Raw genomic sequence first — 15,984 nt, forward strand, 5'->3', positions numbered from 1 at the left:
AAAGTTACATGTAACTTTTTTTGTGCCGACGGTCCGCCAAAACACGACGCAACCGTCGAACGACGGTTGTGACGTGTGGCCATACGTCGCAATGCGTCGCTAATGTAAATCTATGGGGAAAAAACGCATCCTGCAGACAACTTTGCAGGATGCGTTTTTTCTCCTAAACGACGCATTGCGACGTACAGCAAACAACGCTAGTGTGAAAGTAGCCTAAGACCCGATCCCTATGCCCGGAATCCCCCCATGTACAGGCTCAGCATGGGCATGTGGAGCCACAAGGGAGTCCTTCTGGCCAGTGTCTGTCCCGTACCCTGCACTATGCCACATATAGCTACAAGGAACATTAGCAGCATATATATAACATAGACGTCTATGGTGCCCTCTATTTCATCACTGGATAATAGGAGAAATATGAATTCCAGTCACTGGAGTGTTGCCTCCTTTTCAACAGGGACGGACCAGTAACGAGTGCCCACAGCCTTCGGTGACCGGAGGAGCCCTCCTTCCCATAGCCAGAGCCGAGGAGCCACTAAGGAGAACCGGACTGCAGCCGCTGGGTACAGCCGGAAGTGTCAGTGAGTGCAGCGCAAGGCATTGTTAGGTGGAACGCACAGCTGAGTTCAATAGATTCCACTTCCGGATGGGCACTTCCGGTGCTTTCTGTGGCGCTCGAGGGAAGAGGAGGAGCTGCCGGAGATAGCGGAGTCTATGACGGTAACTGCAGGTTCCGTTTGGGAGGGGGGTTAAATGTGCTGCACCCCACAAAGACTATCCCCATAATGAGGTTTACCCCAGAGAACCGGTGACACATTTGAAGGTGCACTCGTCTACTGTACTGTTATTACATAGCGCTCTCCAGCAGGTGGTGCTGTCTTTTTATACTGTTATTACATAGAGCTCTCCAGCAGGTGGCGCTGTTCCCTTAGGTCTAATTTACATTTGTGTGAAAAAAACACGTATGTTAAAAACCGGCAGCGGTGTCATCAATATTTGCCATCCGTATTTCATCCGTGTTATGGCTAAGGAATGAAATGCTTCTCCTATACTGTGCAATGTTAAACACCTACAGCACACAGACGCCATCCGTGTGCTGCACGTGGTTTTCACGGACCCATACACTTTGTATTGGCCCTTGTCATCCGTGCTGCCGGAAAAAACAAACGTGTCTCCGTGGGGTTAAAACATGGTTATGTGAAGATCACCATAGGTTATGAGTATGTGTGGTATCTGTGGAAAAAGCGTATGTCAAATGTACCAGAGACACGTATATGTGAAGGAGGCCTTGCACTGTGGCCTCAATTTAGCAACATTACAAATAAAGAGGTATTCCCATCTCCAAGACCCTATCCCCATAGGTAGTAGGTGTAATAAGAATAATATTAGCAAATACCTCCAATTAGAAATGGAGTATAGTTGTTCTGATTCTCTATGTCTCTTTCCTCATGTGCAGGACCTTAGGTATCCATGGTTGCGACCACTACCAACTAGCTGTCGTTGCATCAGTGGTCATAACCATGGATAACTAAGGTCCTGCACATGAAGAAAAAGACAGAGAATCCGAAAAACTATACTTCTTTTCTAATTGGAGATATTTGCTAATATTATTATTTTTACACCCATTACATATTGGGATAGGATCTTGGAGATGGGAATACCTCTTTAGGTAAACCCCTTCAGTAAGTGACACTACCCTCCAGAGTACAGTTACTACACAGAACCCTTCAGTAGGTGGCGCTAACCTCCGTTATATTGTTATTTCATAGAACCCTTCAGTAGGTGGCACTACACTCCAGTCCTTTTATTACATAGAACCTTTCCATAGGTGGCTCTACCCTTTGGTGTACTTTTATTACATAGAACCCTTCAGTAGGTGGCGCTACTCTCAAGCTCACAGTTACTGCGTAGAACCCTTCAGTAGGTGGCGCTACCCTCCAGTATATTGTTATTACATAGAAGCCTTCAGTAGGTGGCGCTACTCTCAAGCTCACAGTTACTACGTAGAACCCTTCAGTAGGTGGCAATACCCTCCAGTATATTGCTATTGCAAAGAACCCTTCAGTAGGTGGCGCTACCCTCCAGTATACTGTTATTACATAGAAGCCTTCAGTAGGTGGCACTGCCCTCTAGTATATGGTTATTACATAGAACCCTTCAGTAGGTGGTGCTACCCTCAAGCGTACAGTTACTACATAGAAGCCTTCAGTAGGTGCCACTACACTCCAGTATATTGTTATTACAAAGAATCCTTCAGTAGGTGGTGCTACCCTCCAGTATATTAATATTACATAGAATCCTTCAGTAGGTGGCGCTACCCTCAAGCATACAGGTACTACATAGAAGCCTTCAGGAGGTGGCACTACACTCCAGTCTTATTACATAGTTTCAAAAAACTAACCATCACATCCAAGCATAAACTAAGTGTGAACAGGTGCTTACCTAGAGTCACCAACTCATATACACTCAAACAAAAAAGGCAGCACACTGTAGCGCCATAGCATGCAAATATGAAATATGAAAATTGAATTGTATTAAAATTGAGAATTCTTAGCGCATAAATTGGCCAATTCATGTGTACCTGGAAGCCACGTTAAGGCGATCCTCGTTTCCAGGATCTAACTTAATGCCATTTCTGTCTTAGATTAAAGTCTTCATCTGTATGGGAACCTGTGAGTCCTCTCTTAGACTTACATTATGAATTGATACTTAAAAGAGACTTTCCTTTATTTTCTGTACTTTGGCCAACAGTTGTCTCACCCAGTGGACAACTGCCGACATCGGTGGCTACCAGGTTACATTCTCCATAAGTGTGGCATGAACCTGGTGGTCCAGAGGAAGAAGTGTTAGCGGTAGTGTAACATCCCCTTCGGTGGAGGAGGGGGAGAATTCTCCCATAGAAGTGATGGCCAGGGATGTGGAAGACTTGCCGCCAGGACCTGAATTATCAGACTTAAATGTATCGGGCGATAATTTTGTTATGGCGCAACTCCGAGACCCTACTTTGGCTCGAGCCAGGGAAAATGTACTGTTTATTAAAGGGGAAGCCCAACAATCTGGGGTAGCCACAATGTTGCCATGCTTTGAGCTAAACTGAAACCTGTTGTATCGAGTTGAGAAAATACGTGGGGAAATGGTAGAGCAGAGAACCAACCAACCACCCACAAGAGTGTAATAGAACATGTTGCAAAAATGAAGGAAAGAATAGAGACAGTCCTACCGCTGGTCTGGGAACATATGGAAGCTGCATAACGGTCTCAGAGTCGGGTCTATAACCGAGAAGCTCGGGTAAGAACCTTTAGTCCTTGAGATCAGGTGTTGGTACTTGTGCCCACAGTGGATAGCAAACATCTTGCAAGGTGGCTGGGGCCCTATGAGATTATGGAGAAGGTGGGACCGGTAGTCTATAAGGTACACCAACCAGGACGGAGGAAGCCAGAGCAGGTTTATCATATTAATTTGCTTAAACCGTGGAAAGATAGAGACCACCTTGGTGGGGATACTCTGCTGCCTGCATTTCCTGTGGAGAAGGCTCCATTACCTCTGGGTGAGTCAGGAGAAGCCTTCTCCTGTTGTGAATTCTGTTCTCGAACTCCCTCCTGTGGTTATGAATGGTACTTCGGCGAGTTCTGTCCATGGACTCCCTCTGGTGGCTGTGAGTGGAGCTGCTGATTCTGAGGTTCCTTCCCCAGCTGATCTCATTTAGGCCTTGGCTGGCTGCTCTATTTAACTCCAGTCAGATCGTTACCTGATGCCAGCTGTCAATGTCCTAGTACTGGATCAGTTTTCTTGGATCTTTCAGATCACCTGTCTACTTCAGCAAAAGCTAAGTCCCTGCTAGTTTATTTGTTACCATTGTGTTTTTGTCCAGCTTGCTATTATGATTTTGTCTTGTTAGCTGGAAGCTCTGGGATGCAGAGTGGCACCACCGCGCCGTGAGTCAGTGCGGTGCTCTCTTTTGCACACTGTGCGTGGTTTTTTGTTAGTTTTTTATGCTGACCGCAAAGATACCTTTTCTATCCTCAGTCTATTTAGTTAAGTCTGGCCTTGTTTGCTGAAACCTATTTCATTCCTGTGTTTGTGACTTCCATCTTAACTCACAGTCAATATATGTGGGGGGCTGCCTATTTCTTTGGGGAATTTCTCTGAGGCAAGGTAGGCTGTATTTTCTATCTTTAGGGGTAGTTAGCTCTTAGGCTGTGAAGAGGCGTCTAGGCAGAGTCAGGAACGCTCCACGGCTATTTCTAGTTGTTGTGATAGGATTAGGGGTTGCGGTCAGCAGAGCTCCCACTTCCCAGAGCTCGTCCTGTATTACTAGTTTGCTCATCTGGTCATTTCTAGTGCTCCTAACCACCAGTTCAATCATAACAGTACAGCTGGCCTATAAAGTGTTAATGCATCTCAATAGAGGGATAAGAGAAGTTCTGAGACCAATTTTTTTTTTTTTTTTTTTTCCTCTGCAGCGTGTTTTGTTTCTCTTTTCCCCTAAATCTCTGGGTGGTTCAGGACACAGGTGTAGATATGGACATTCAAGGTCTGTCCTCTTGTGTGGATCAACTCACTGTAAGGGTACAAGGCATTCAAGATTATGTAGTTCAGAACCCGATGTTAGAACCCAGAATTCCATTTCCTGATTTGTTTTCTGGGGATAGATCTAAGTTCCTGAATTTCAAAAATAATTGTAGACTGTTTTTTGCTTTGAAACCCCGCTCCTCTGGTGACCCCATTCAGCAAGTAAAAATCATTATTTCTTTGCTGCGTGGCGACCCTCAAGACTGGGCATTTTCCCTTGCGCCAGGAGATCCTGCATTGCGTAATGTAGATGCGTTTTTTCTGGCGCTTGGATTGCTTTATGATGAACCAGATTCAGTGGATCAGGCAGAGAAAATTTTGCTGGCTTTGTGTCAGGGTCAGGATGAAGCGGAGGTATATTGTCAGAAGTTTAGAAAGTGGTCTGTGCTTACTCAGTGGAATGAATGTGCCCTGGCGGCAATTTTCAGAAAGGGTCTTTCTGAAGCCCTTAAGGATGGTTCTCTGAGACCTTGTATAGATTACCGCCTTCTCAATAAAATCACCGTCAAATTTAAGTACCCTTTGCCGCTACTGTCTGATTTGTTTGCTCGGATTAAGGGGGCTAGCTGGTTCACCAAGATAGATCTTCGAGGGGCGTATAATCTTGTGCGTATTAAACGGGGCGACGAATGGAAAACAGCATTTAATACGCCCGAGGGCCATTTTGAGTACTTGGTGATGCCATTCGGGCTTTCTAATGCTCCATCTGTGTTTCAGTCCTTTATGCATGACATCTTCCGAAAGTACCTGGATAGATTCATGATTGTATATTTGGATGATATTTTGGTCTTTTCGGACGATTGGGAGTCTCATGTGAAGCAGGTCAGAATGGTGTTCCAGGTCCTTCGTGCTAATTCCTTGTTTGTGAAGGGGTCTAAATGTCTCTTTGGAGTTCAGAAGGTTTCATTTTTGGGCTTCATTTTTTCCCCTTCTACTATCGAGATGGACCCTGTTAAAGTTCAGGCCATTTATGATTGGACTCAGTCTACTTCTGTGAAGAGCCTTCAGAAATTCCTGGGCTTTGCTAATTTTTACTCACTTCATCGCTAATTTTTCTAGTGTTGTTAAACCATTGACTGATTTAACCAAGAAAGGTGCGGATGTGGTCAATTGGTCCTCTGCGGCCGTTGAGGCTTTTCAGGAGCTGAAGCGTCGTTTTTCTTCTGCCCCTGTGTTGTGTCAGCCAGATGTTTCGCTCCCGTTTCAGGTCGAGGTGGATGCTTCTGAGATTGGAGCAGGGGCTGTTTTGTCTCAAAGAGGTTCTGATGGCTCTGTGATGAAACCATGTGCTTTCTTTTCTAGAAAGTTTTCGCCTGCTGAGCACAATTATGATGTGGGCAATCGAGAGTTGTTGGCTATGAAGTCGGCGTTTGAGGAGTGGCGACATTGGCTTGAAGGAGCCAAGCATCATGTGGTGGTCTTGACGGATCACAAGAATCTGACTTATCTCAAGTCTGCCAAGCGGTTGAATCCTAGACAGGCTCGATGGTTGCTGTTTTTCCCCCGCTTCAATTTTGTGGTTTCGTACCTTCCAGGTTCTAAGAATGTGAAGGCTGATGCCCTTTCAAGGAGTTTTGTGCCTGATTCTCCGGGAGTTCCTGAGCCGGCTGGTATTCTCAAAGAGGGGGTAATTTTGTCTGCCATCTCCCATGATTTGCGGCGGGTGCTGCAGGAGTTTCAGGCTGATAGACCTGACCGTTGCCCAGCGGAGAAGCTGTTTGTCCCTGATAGATGGACTAGTAGAGTTATCTCTGAGGTTCATTGTTCGGTGTTGGCTGGTCATCCTGGAATCTTTGGTACCAGAGATTTGGTGGCTAGATCCTTTTGGTGGCCTTCCTTGTCATGAGATGTGCGTTCTTTTGTGCAGTCCTGTGGGACTTGTGCTCGGGCTAAGCCCTGCTGTTCTCGTGCCAGTGGGTTGCTTTTGCCCTTGCCGGTCCCGAAGAGGCCCTGGACGCATATTTCCATGGATTATATTTCAGATCTCCCTGTCTCTCAGAGGATGTCAGTTATCTGGGTGGTTTGTGATCGCTTCTCTAAGATGGTCCATTTGGTACCTTTGCCTAAATTGCCTTCCTCCTCTGATTTGGTTCCATTGTTTTTCCAGCATGTGGTTCGTTTACATGGCATTCCGGAGAACATCGTGTCGGACAGAGGTTCCCAGTTTGTTTCGAGGTTTTGGCGGTCCTTTTGTGCTAGGATGGGCATTGATTTGTCTTTTTCTTCAGCTTTCCATCCTCAGACAAATGGCCAAACCGAACGAACCAATCAGACTTTGGAAACATATCTGAGATGCTTTGTTTCTGCTGATCAGGATGATTGGGTGTCCTTCTTGCCTTTGGCTGAGTTCGCCCTTAATAATCGGGCCAGCTCGGCCACTTTGGTTTCGCCTTTTTTCTGTAATTCTGGTTTCCACCCTCGTTTTTCTTCAGGGCAGGTTGAGCCTTCTGACTGTCCTGGTGTGGATTCTGTGGTGGACAGGTTGCAGCAGATTTGGACTCACGTAGTGGACAATTTGACATTGTCCCAGGAGAAGGCTCAACGTTTCGCTAACCGCCGTCGCTGTGTTGGTTCCCGACTTCGTGTTGGGGATTTGGTTTGGTTGTCGTCTCGTTATGTCCCTATGAAGGTTTCGTCTCCTAAGTTTAAGCCTCGTTTCATTGATCCTTATAAGATTTCTGAAATTCTTAATCCTGTGTCATTTCGTTTGGACCTTCCAGCTTCTTTCGCCATCCATAATGTGTTCCATAGGTTGTTATTGCGGAGATATGTGGCTCCTATGGTTCCCTCCGTTGATCCTCCTGCCCCGGTGTTGGTTGAGGGGGAGTTGGAGTATGTGGTGGAGAAGATTTTGGATTCTCGTGTTTCGAGACGGAAACTTCAGTACCTAGTCAAGTGGAAAGGTTATGGTCAGGAGGATAATTCCTGGGTGGTTGCCTCTGATGTTCATGCTGCCGATCTTGTTCGTGCCTTTCATTTGGCTCGTCCGGATCGGCCTGGAGGCTCTGGTGAGTGTCATGATTCTCAATGGCGAGAGAACATAGCCCAGCATATATGAGAACTAGCTCTTGGAAGATGGAAACTATACTGACCATGAACTAAACCTGCCGCACAACTAGAAGTGGCCGGGTAGCATGCCTACGTTTTTTATCCCTAGATGCCCAGCGCCAGCCGGAGAACTACCTAATCCTAGCAGAGGAAAAGACAGTCCTGGCTCACCTCTAGAGAAATTTTCCCAAAAGGCAGACAGAGGCCCCCACATATATTGGCGGTGATTTTAGATGAAATGACAAACGTAGTATGACAATAGGTTTAGCAAAATCGAGGTCCGCTTACTAGATAGCATGAAGACAGAAAGGGCACTTTCATGGTCAGCAGAAAACCCTATCAAAACACCATCCAGAAATTACTTTAAGACTCTAGCATTAACTCATAACACCAGAGTGGCAATTTCCGCTCACAAGAGCTTTCCAGACACAGTAACGAAACAGCAGCTGTGAACAGGAACAAAATGCAAAAACACACAAGGACAAAAGTCCAACTTAGCTAGGAGTTGTCTAGTAGCAGGAACATGCACAGAAGGCTTCTGATTACATTGTTGACCGGCATGAAACTGACAGAGGAGCAAGGTTATATAGCGACTCCCACATCCTGATAGGAGCAGGTGAAAAGAGGGGATGATGCACACAAGTACAATTCCACAAGTGGCCACCGGGGGAGCCCAGAATCCAATTTCACAACAGTACCCCCCCCTCAAGGAGGGGGCACCGAACCCTCACCAGAACCACCAGGGCGATCAGGATGAGCCCTATGAAAGGCACGGACAAGATCGGAGGCATGAACATCAGAGGCAGTGACCCAAGAATTATCCTCCTGACCGTATCCCTTCCATTTGACCAGATACTGGAGTTTCCGTCTGGAAACACGAGAGTCTAAGATCTTTTCCACAACGTACTCCAACTCACCCTCAACCAACACCGGAGCAGGAGGCTCAACGGAAGGCACAGCCGGTACCTCATACCTGCGCAACAATGACCGATGAAAAACATTATGAATCGAAAAGGATGCAGGGAGGTCCAAACGGAAGGACACAGGGTTAAGAATCTCCAATATCTTGTACGGGCCGATGAACCGAGGCTTAAACTTAGGAGAAGAAACCCTCATAGGGACAAAACGAGAAGACAACCACACCAAGTCCCCAACACAAAGCCGAGGACCAACACGACGACGGCGGTTGGCAAAAAGCTGAGTCTTCTCCTGGGACAACTTCAAATTGTCCACCACCTGCCCCCAAATCTGATGCAACCTCTCCACCACAGCATCCACTCCAGGACAATCCGAAGATTCCACTTGACCGGAGGAAAATCGAGGATGAAACCCCGAATTACAGAAAAACGGGGACACCAAGGTGGCAGAGCTGGCCCGATTATTGAGGGCGAACTCCGCCAAAGGCAAAAAAGCAACCCAATCATCCTGATCCGCAGACACAAAACACCTCAAATATGTCTCCAAGGTCTGATTAGTCCGCTCGGTCTGGCCATTAGTCTGAGGATGGAAAGCAGACGAAAAAGACAAATCTATGCCCATCCTAGCACAGAATGCCCGCCAAAATCTAGACACGAATTGGGTCCCTCTGTCAGAAACGATATTCTCCGGAATACCATGCAAACGAACAACATTTTGAAAAAACAGAGGAACCAACTCGGAAGAAGAAGGCAACTTAGGCAAGGGAACCAGATGGACCATCTTAGAGAAACGGTCACACACCACCCAGATGACAGACATCTTCTGAGAAACAGGCAGATCCGAAACAAAATCCATCGAGATGTGCGTCCAAGGCCTCTTCGGGATAGGCAAGGGTAACAACAATCCACTAGCCCGAGAACAACAAGGCTTGGCCCGAGCACAAACGTCACAAGACTGCACAAAGCCTCGCACATCTCGTGACAGGGAAGGCCACCAGAAGGACCTTGCCACCAAATCCCTGGTACCAAAGATTCCAGGATGACCTGCCAACGCAGAAGAATGAACCTCAGAGATGACTCTACTGGTCCAATCATCAGGAACAAACAGTCTACCAGGTGGGCAACGATCAGGTCTATCCGCCTGAAACTCCTGCAAGGCCCGCCGCAGGTCTGGAGAAACGGCAGACAATATCACTCCATCTTTAAGGATACCTGTGGGCTCAGAATTACCAGGGGAGTCAGGCTCAAAACTCCTAGAAAGGGCATCCGCCTTAACATTCTTAGAACCCGGTAGGTAAGACACCACAAAATTAAACCGAGAGAAAAACAACGACCAGCGCGCCTGTCTAGGATTCAGGCGCCTGGCAGACTCAAGGTAAATTAAATTTTTGTGGTCAGTCAATACCACCACCTGATGTCTGGCCCCCTCAAGCCAGTGACGCCACTCCTCAAAAGCCCACTTCATGGCCAAAAGCTCCCGATTCCCAATATCATAATTCCGCTCGGCGGGCGAAAATTTACGGGAAAAAAAGGCACAAGGTCTCATCACGGAGCAGTCGGAACTTCTCTGCGACAACACCGCCCCAGCTCCGATTTCAGAAGCGTCGACCTCAACCTGAAAAGGAAGAGCAACATCAGGCTGACGCAACACTGGGGCGGAAGAAAAGCGGCGCTTGAGCTCCCGAAAGGCCTCCACAGCATCAGGGGACCAATCAGCAACATCAGCACCCTTCTTAGTCAAATCAGTCAATGGTTTTACAACATCAGAAAAAACAGCAATAAATCGACGATAAAAGTTAGCAAAGCCCAAAAATTTCTGAAGACTCTTAAGAGAAGAGGGTTGCGTCCAATCACCAATAGCCTGAACCTTGACAGGATCCATCTCGATGGAAGAGGGGGAAAAAATGTATCCCAAGAAGGAAATCTTTTGAACCCCAAAAACACACTTAGAACCCTTCACACACAAGGAATTAGACCGCAAAACCTGAAAAACCCTCCTGACCTGCTGGACATGAGAGTCCCAGTCATCCGAAAAAATCAGAATATCATCCAGATACACAATCATAAATTTATCCAAATAATCGCGGAAAATGTCATGCATAAAGGACTGGAAGACTGAAGGGGCATTTGAAAGACCAAAAGGCATCACCAAATACTCAAAATGGCCCTCGGGCGTATTAAATGCGGTTTTCCACTCATCCCCCTGCTTGATTCGCACCAAATTATACGCCCCACGGAGATCAATCTTAGAGAACCACTTGGCCCCCTTTATACGAGCAAACAAATCAGTAAGCAGTGGTAACGGATATTGATATTTAACCGTGATTTTATTCAAAAGTCGATAATCAATACACGGCCTCAAAGAGCCGTCTTTCTTAGACACAAAGAAAAAACCGGCTCCTAAGGGAGATGACGAAGGACGAATATGTCCCTTTTCCAAGGACTCCTTTATATATTCTCGCATAGCCGCGTGTTCAGGCACAGACAGATTAAATAAACGACCCTTAGGGTATTTACTACCCGGGATCAAGTCTATGGCACAATCGCACTCCCGGTGCGGAGGTAGTGAACCAACCTTGGGTTCTTCAAAAACGTCACGAAAGTCAGACAAGAATTCAGGAATCTCAGAGGGAATAGATGATGAAATGGAAACCAAAGGTACGTCCCCATGAGTTCCTTTACATCCCCAGCTTAACACAGACATAGCTCTCCAGTCGAGGACTGGGTTATGAGATTGCAGCCATGGCAATCCCAGCACCAAAACATCATGTAGATTATACAGCACCAGAAAGCGAATAACCTCCTGGTGATCCGGATTAACACGCATAGTCACTTGTGTCCAGTATTGTGGTTTATTACTAGCCAATGGGGTGGAGTCAATCCCTTTCAGAGGTATCGGAGCCTCCAATGGCTCCAAATCATACCCACAGCGTTTGGCAAAGGACCAATCCATAAGACTCAAAGCAGCGCCAGAGTCGACATAGGCGTCCGCGGTAATAGATGACAAAGAACAAATCAGGGTCACAGATAGAATAAACTTAGACTGTAAAGTGCTAATTGAAACAGACTTGTCAGGCTTCTATGTACGCTTAAAGCATGCTGATATAACATGAGTTGAATCACCACAATAGAAGCACAACCCATTTTTTCGTCTAAAATTCTGCCGCTCGCTTCTGGACAGAATTCTATCACATTGCATATTTTCTGGCGTTTTCTCAGTAGACACCGCCAAATGGTGCACAGGTTTGCGCTCCCGCAGACGCCTATCGATCTGAATAGCCATCGTCATGGACTCATTCAGACTCGCAGGCACAGGGAACCCCACCATAACATCCTTAATGGCATCAGAGAGACCTTCTCTGAAAATCGCCGCCAGGGCGCACTCATTCCACTGAGTAAGCACAGACCATTTGCGGAATTTTTGGCAGTATATTTCAGCTTCATCTTGCCCCTGAGACAAGGACATCAAGGCCTTTTCCGCCTGAAGCTCTAAATGAGGTTCCTCATAAAGCAACCCCAAGGCCAGAAAAAACGCATCCACATTGAGCAACGCAGGATCCCCTGGTGCCAATGCAAAAGCCCAGTCCTGAGGGTCGCCCCGGAGCAAGGAAATTACAATCCTGACCTGCTGTGCAGGGTCTCCGGCAGAGCGAGACTTCAGGGACAAAAACAATTTGCAATTATTTTTAAAATTTTGAAAGTGAGATCTATTCCCCGAGAAGAATTCAGGCAAAGGAATTCTAGGCTCAGACATAGGTGCATTAACAACAAAATCTTGCAAATTTTGTACCTTTGTGGCGAGATTATTCAAACCTGTAGCTACACTCTGAAGATCCATTTGAAACAGGTGAACACAGAGCCATTCAAGGATTAGAAGGAGAGAAAGAGAGGAAGGCTGCAGTATAGGCAGACTAGCAAGTGATTCAATTAAGAGCACACTCAGAACTAGAGGGAAAAAAAAAAAAAAAAAAAAAAATTGTAGCAGACTTCTTTTTTCTCTCCTTTCTCAGCCAGTAATTTAACCCTTTTTTGGGCCGGTCAAACTGTCATGATTCTCAATGGCGAGAGAACATAGCCCAGCATATATGAGAACTAGCTCTTGGAAGATGGAAACTATACTGACCATGAACTAAACCTGCCGCACAGCTAGAAGTGGCCGGGTAGCATGCCTACGTTTTTTATCCCTAGATGCCCAGCGCCAGCCGGAGAACTACCTAATCCTAGCAGAGGAAAAGACAGTCCTGGCTCACCTCTAGAGAAATTTTCCCAAAAGGCAGACAGAGGCCCCCACATATATTGGCGGTGATTTTAGATGAAATGACAAACGTAGTATGAAAATAGGTTTAGCAAAATCGAGGTCCGCTTACTAGATAGCATGAAGACAGAAAGGGCACTTTCATGGTCAGCAGAAAACCCTATCAAAACACCATCCAGAAATTACTTTAAGACTCTAGCATTAACTCATAACACCAGAGTGGCAATTTCCGCTCACAAGAGCTTTCCAGACACAGTAACGAAACAGCAGCTGTGAACAGGAACAAAATGCAAAAACACACAAGGACAAAAGTCCAACTTAGCTAGGAGTTGTCTAGTAGCAGGAACATGCACAGAAGGCTTCTGATTACATTGTTGACCGGCATGAAACTGACAGAGGAGCAAGGTTATATAGCGACTCCCACATCCTGATAGGAGCAGGTGAAAAGAGGGGATGATGCACACAAGTACAATTCCACAAGTGGCCACCGGGGGAGCCCAGAATCCAATTTCACAACAGGTGAGGGTTCGGTGACCCCTCCTCAAGGGGGGGGTACTGTTGTGAATTCTGTTCTCGAACTCCCTCCTGTGGTTATGAATGGTACTTCGGCGAGTTCTGTCCATGGACTCCCTCTGGTGGCTGTGAGTGGAGCTGCTGGTTCTGAGGTTCCTTCCCCGGCTGATCTCGATTAGGCCTTGGCTGGCTGCTCTATTTAACTCCAGTCAGATCGTTACGTGATGCCAGCTGTCAATGTCCTAGTACTGGTTCAGTTTTCTTGGATCTTTCAGATCACCTGTCTACTTCAGCAAAAGCTAAGTCCCTGCTAGCTTATTTGTTACCATTGTGTTTTTGTCCAGCTTGCTATTATGATTTTGTCTTGTTAGCTGGAAGCTCTGGGATGCAGAGTGGCACCACCGCGCCGTGAGTCGGTGCGGTGCTCTCTTTTGCACACTCTGCGTGGTTTTTTGTTAGTTTTTTATGCTGACCACAAAGATACCTTTTCTATCCTCAGTCTATTTAGTTAAGTCTGGCCTCGTTTGCTGAAACCTATTTCATTCCTGTGTTTGTGACTTCCATCTTAACTCACAGTCAATATATGTGGGGGGTTGCCTATTTCTTTGGGGAATTTCTCTGAGGCAAGGTAGGCTGTATTTTCTATCTTTAGGGGTAGTTAGCTCTTAGGCTGTGAAGAGGCGTCTAGGCAGAGTCAGGAACGCTCCACGGCTATTTCTAGTTGTTGTGATAGGATTAGGGGTTGCGGTCAGCAGAGCTCCCACTTCCCAGAGCTCGTCCTGTATTACTAGTTTGCTCATCTGGTCATTTCTAGTGCTCCTAACCACCAGTTCAATCATAACATTCTCCGTAGTCAAAATAGCAGATACTTTGTCTCCTAAACAGGTTCAGGAGGTCCGGGAGTTTGTTAGCCAAAATACGGATATTTTCTCTGAGCTCCCTGGATGTACTTCCATAATCCAACATGACATTGTCACGGAGCCACAGGCCAAAATCCGACTAAAGCCATATCGGGTGCCTGAGGCCCGGCGACAATCCATATCACAAGAGGTGAAAACTATGCTACAGTTAGGGGTCGTTGAAGAGTCCCAAAGTGAGTGGGCCAGTTCAATAGTCCTAATACCTAAGCCTGATGGGACGCTAAGGTTCTGTAATGACTTCAGAAAACTTAGTGAAGTTTCAAAATTTGATGCTTACCCCATGCCCCGGGTGGATGAATTGATAGAGCGGTTTGGGCAGGCACGATATTTTTCAAACATTGACTTCACAAAAGGATACTGGCAGGTGCTCCTAACAGAGGCAGCAAAGGAAAAAACGGCCTTTGTAACGCCCGAAGGGCTGTTCCAGTATAAAGTATTATCCTTTGGTTTGTATGGCACGCCGGCGACGTTCCAACGGTTAATGGATATTGTTCTCCGTCCCCATCGCCGTTAGGCCTCAGCCTATCTGGATGACACTGTTGTGTACAGTGCAGACTGGGAAACTCACATACCCAAAGTACAGGCGGTGATAGATTCTCTCCGACAAGCAGGGCTAACTGCCAATCCAAAGAAGTGTTCCATAGGGTTGGAGGAAGCTCGGTACTTGGGATATGTAATTGGGAGAGGAGTTCTCAAACCCCAAATAAAGTAGAGGCAATTCAGAACTGGCCCCGTCCCCTCACAACAAAGCAGGTAAAAACTTTTTGGGCTTAGTGGGATATTACAGGCGATTTATTCCCAACTTTACAACGTTGTCCGCGCCTTTAACAGACTGCTTGAAAGGGAGGAAGTCTGTGATGGTCCACTGGAATGATCAGATAGAAGAGGCCTTTGTAAAGTTAAAATCAGTACTGTGTGGTACACCGATTCTGATTACACCCGATTTCAAAACAGAGTTCATCGTGCAGACCGATGCCTCTGAGATAGGTCTTGGTGCCGTGTTGCCTCAAGAGATTAACGGAGAAGAGCATCCTGTTAGTTTCCTGAGCCGGAAGCTTACCCCAGCTGAAACCAGGTACAGTATTGTGGAGAGAGTGTGCCTGGCCATTAGGTGGGCACTTGAGTCTCTTCGCTATTATTTTCTGGGGAGAACATTTCGCTTGGTGACAGATCATCCCCGTCTTACATGGATGAGTCAAGCTAAGGAGAGGAATGCCAGGTTGTTTCTGTCCCTGCAAAATTTTAAATTTTCAGTAGAATATCGGGCAGACAGACTACAGGGGAACGCAGATGCCCTGTCCAGAGTGCACTGTATGTCATGTGTCCAACCCCCTAGGGTTGAACAAAGGGGAGAGGTGTGTGGTGCAGTAAAAGGTGTAGTGCTGGACGGAAGATATATTTCTCCCAGCAGGATAAGATTTGGCCTGGTTTTTCCCTAAGGTTGAGGACCTGCAGTGATGTTACGATCACGTGATCAGCCCATGTGATAGAATATAACCACACTCACAGGTGAGGTACCTATGTAATGGAGTTTTTTTTGCTTGGCACGTTCTGTGTGAGGAGCTAGGCTGGAGTGAGCCAAAATATTGTTTTTTGTCGCTTTACATATCATACCAAGACTCATAGCAACTCTGGGAAAGGCACCTGGCGGACCCCTCTGACTTGGCAGCCGCTTAGTTAAGCCCGTCCCGTGCAAGGGTGAGTCTGAGACCAGTGGTTCTCCAAGCTGGAGTATGTGTTTTTTATTCTCTTACTTTCTGCC

At 46.5% G+C, this 15,984-nt stretch overlaps 1 protein-coding gene across 4 annotated transcripts in view; it reads left to right on the forward strand.

Moving 5' to 3' along the window:
• Window positions 1-658: 658 nt before the first annotated feature.
• LOC143764914 (oocyte zinc finger protein XlCOF7.1-like) overlaps window positions 659-15,984 on the forward strand; it is a 69,677-nt gene continuing 54,351 nt past the window's right edge. Inside the window, exon 1 of one of the 4 annotated variants that reach the window (XM_077251021.1) lies at window positions 659-717. The gene's annotated coding sequence lies outside the window, so the exon portion shown is untranslated. The remainder of the gene's footprint in view (window positions 718-15,984) is intronic. The other 3 variants (XM_077251019.1, XM_077251022.1, XM_077251023.1) reach the window with 3 other exon arrangements.

This window comes from Ranitomeya variabilis, chromosome 4 (assembly GCF_051348905.1).
Source record: "Ranitomeya variabilis isolate aRanVar5 chromosome 4, aRanVar5.hap1, whole genome shotgun sequence".
NCBI lineage: Eukaryota > Metazoa > Chordata > Amphibia > Anura > Dendrobatidae > Ranitomeya > Ranitomeya variabilis.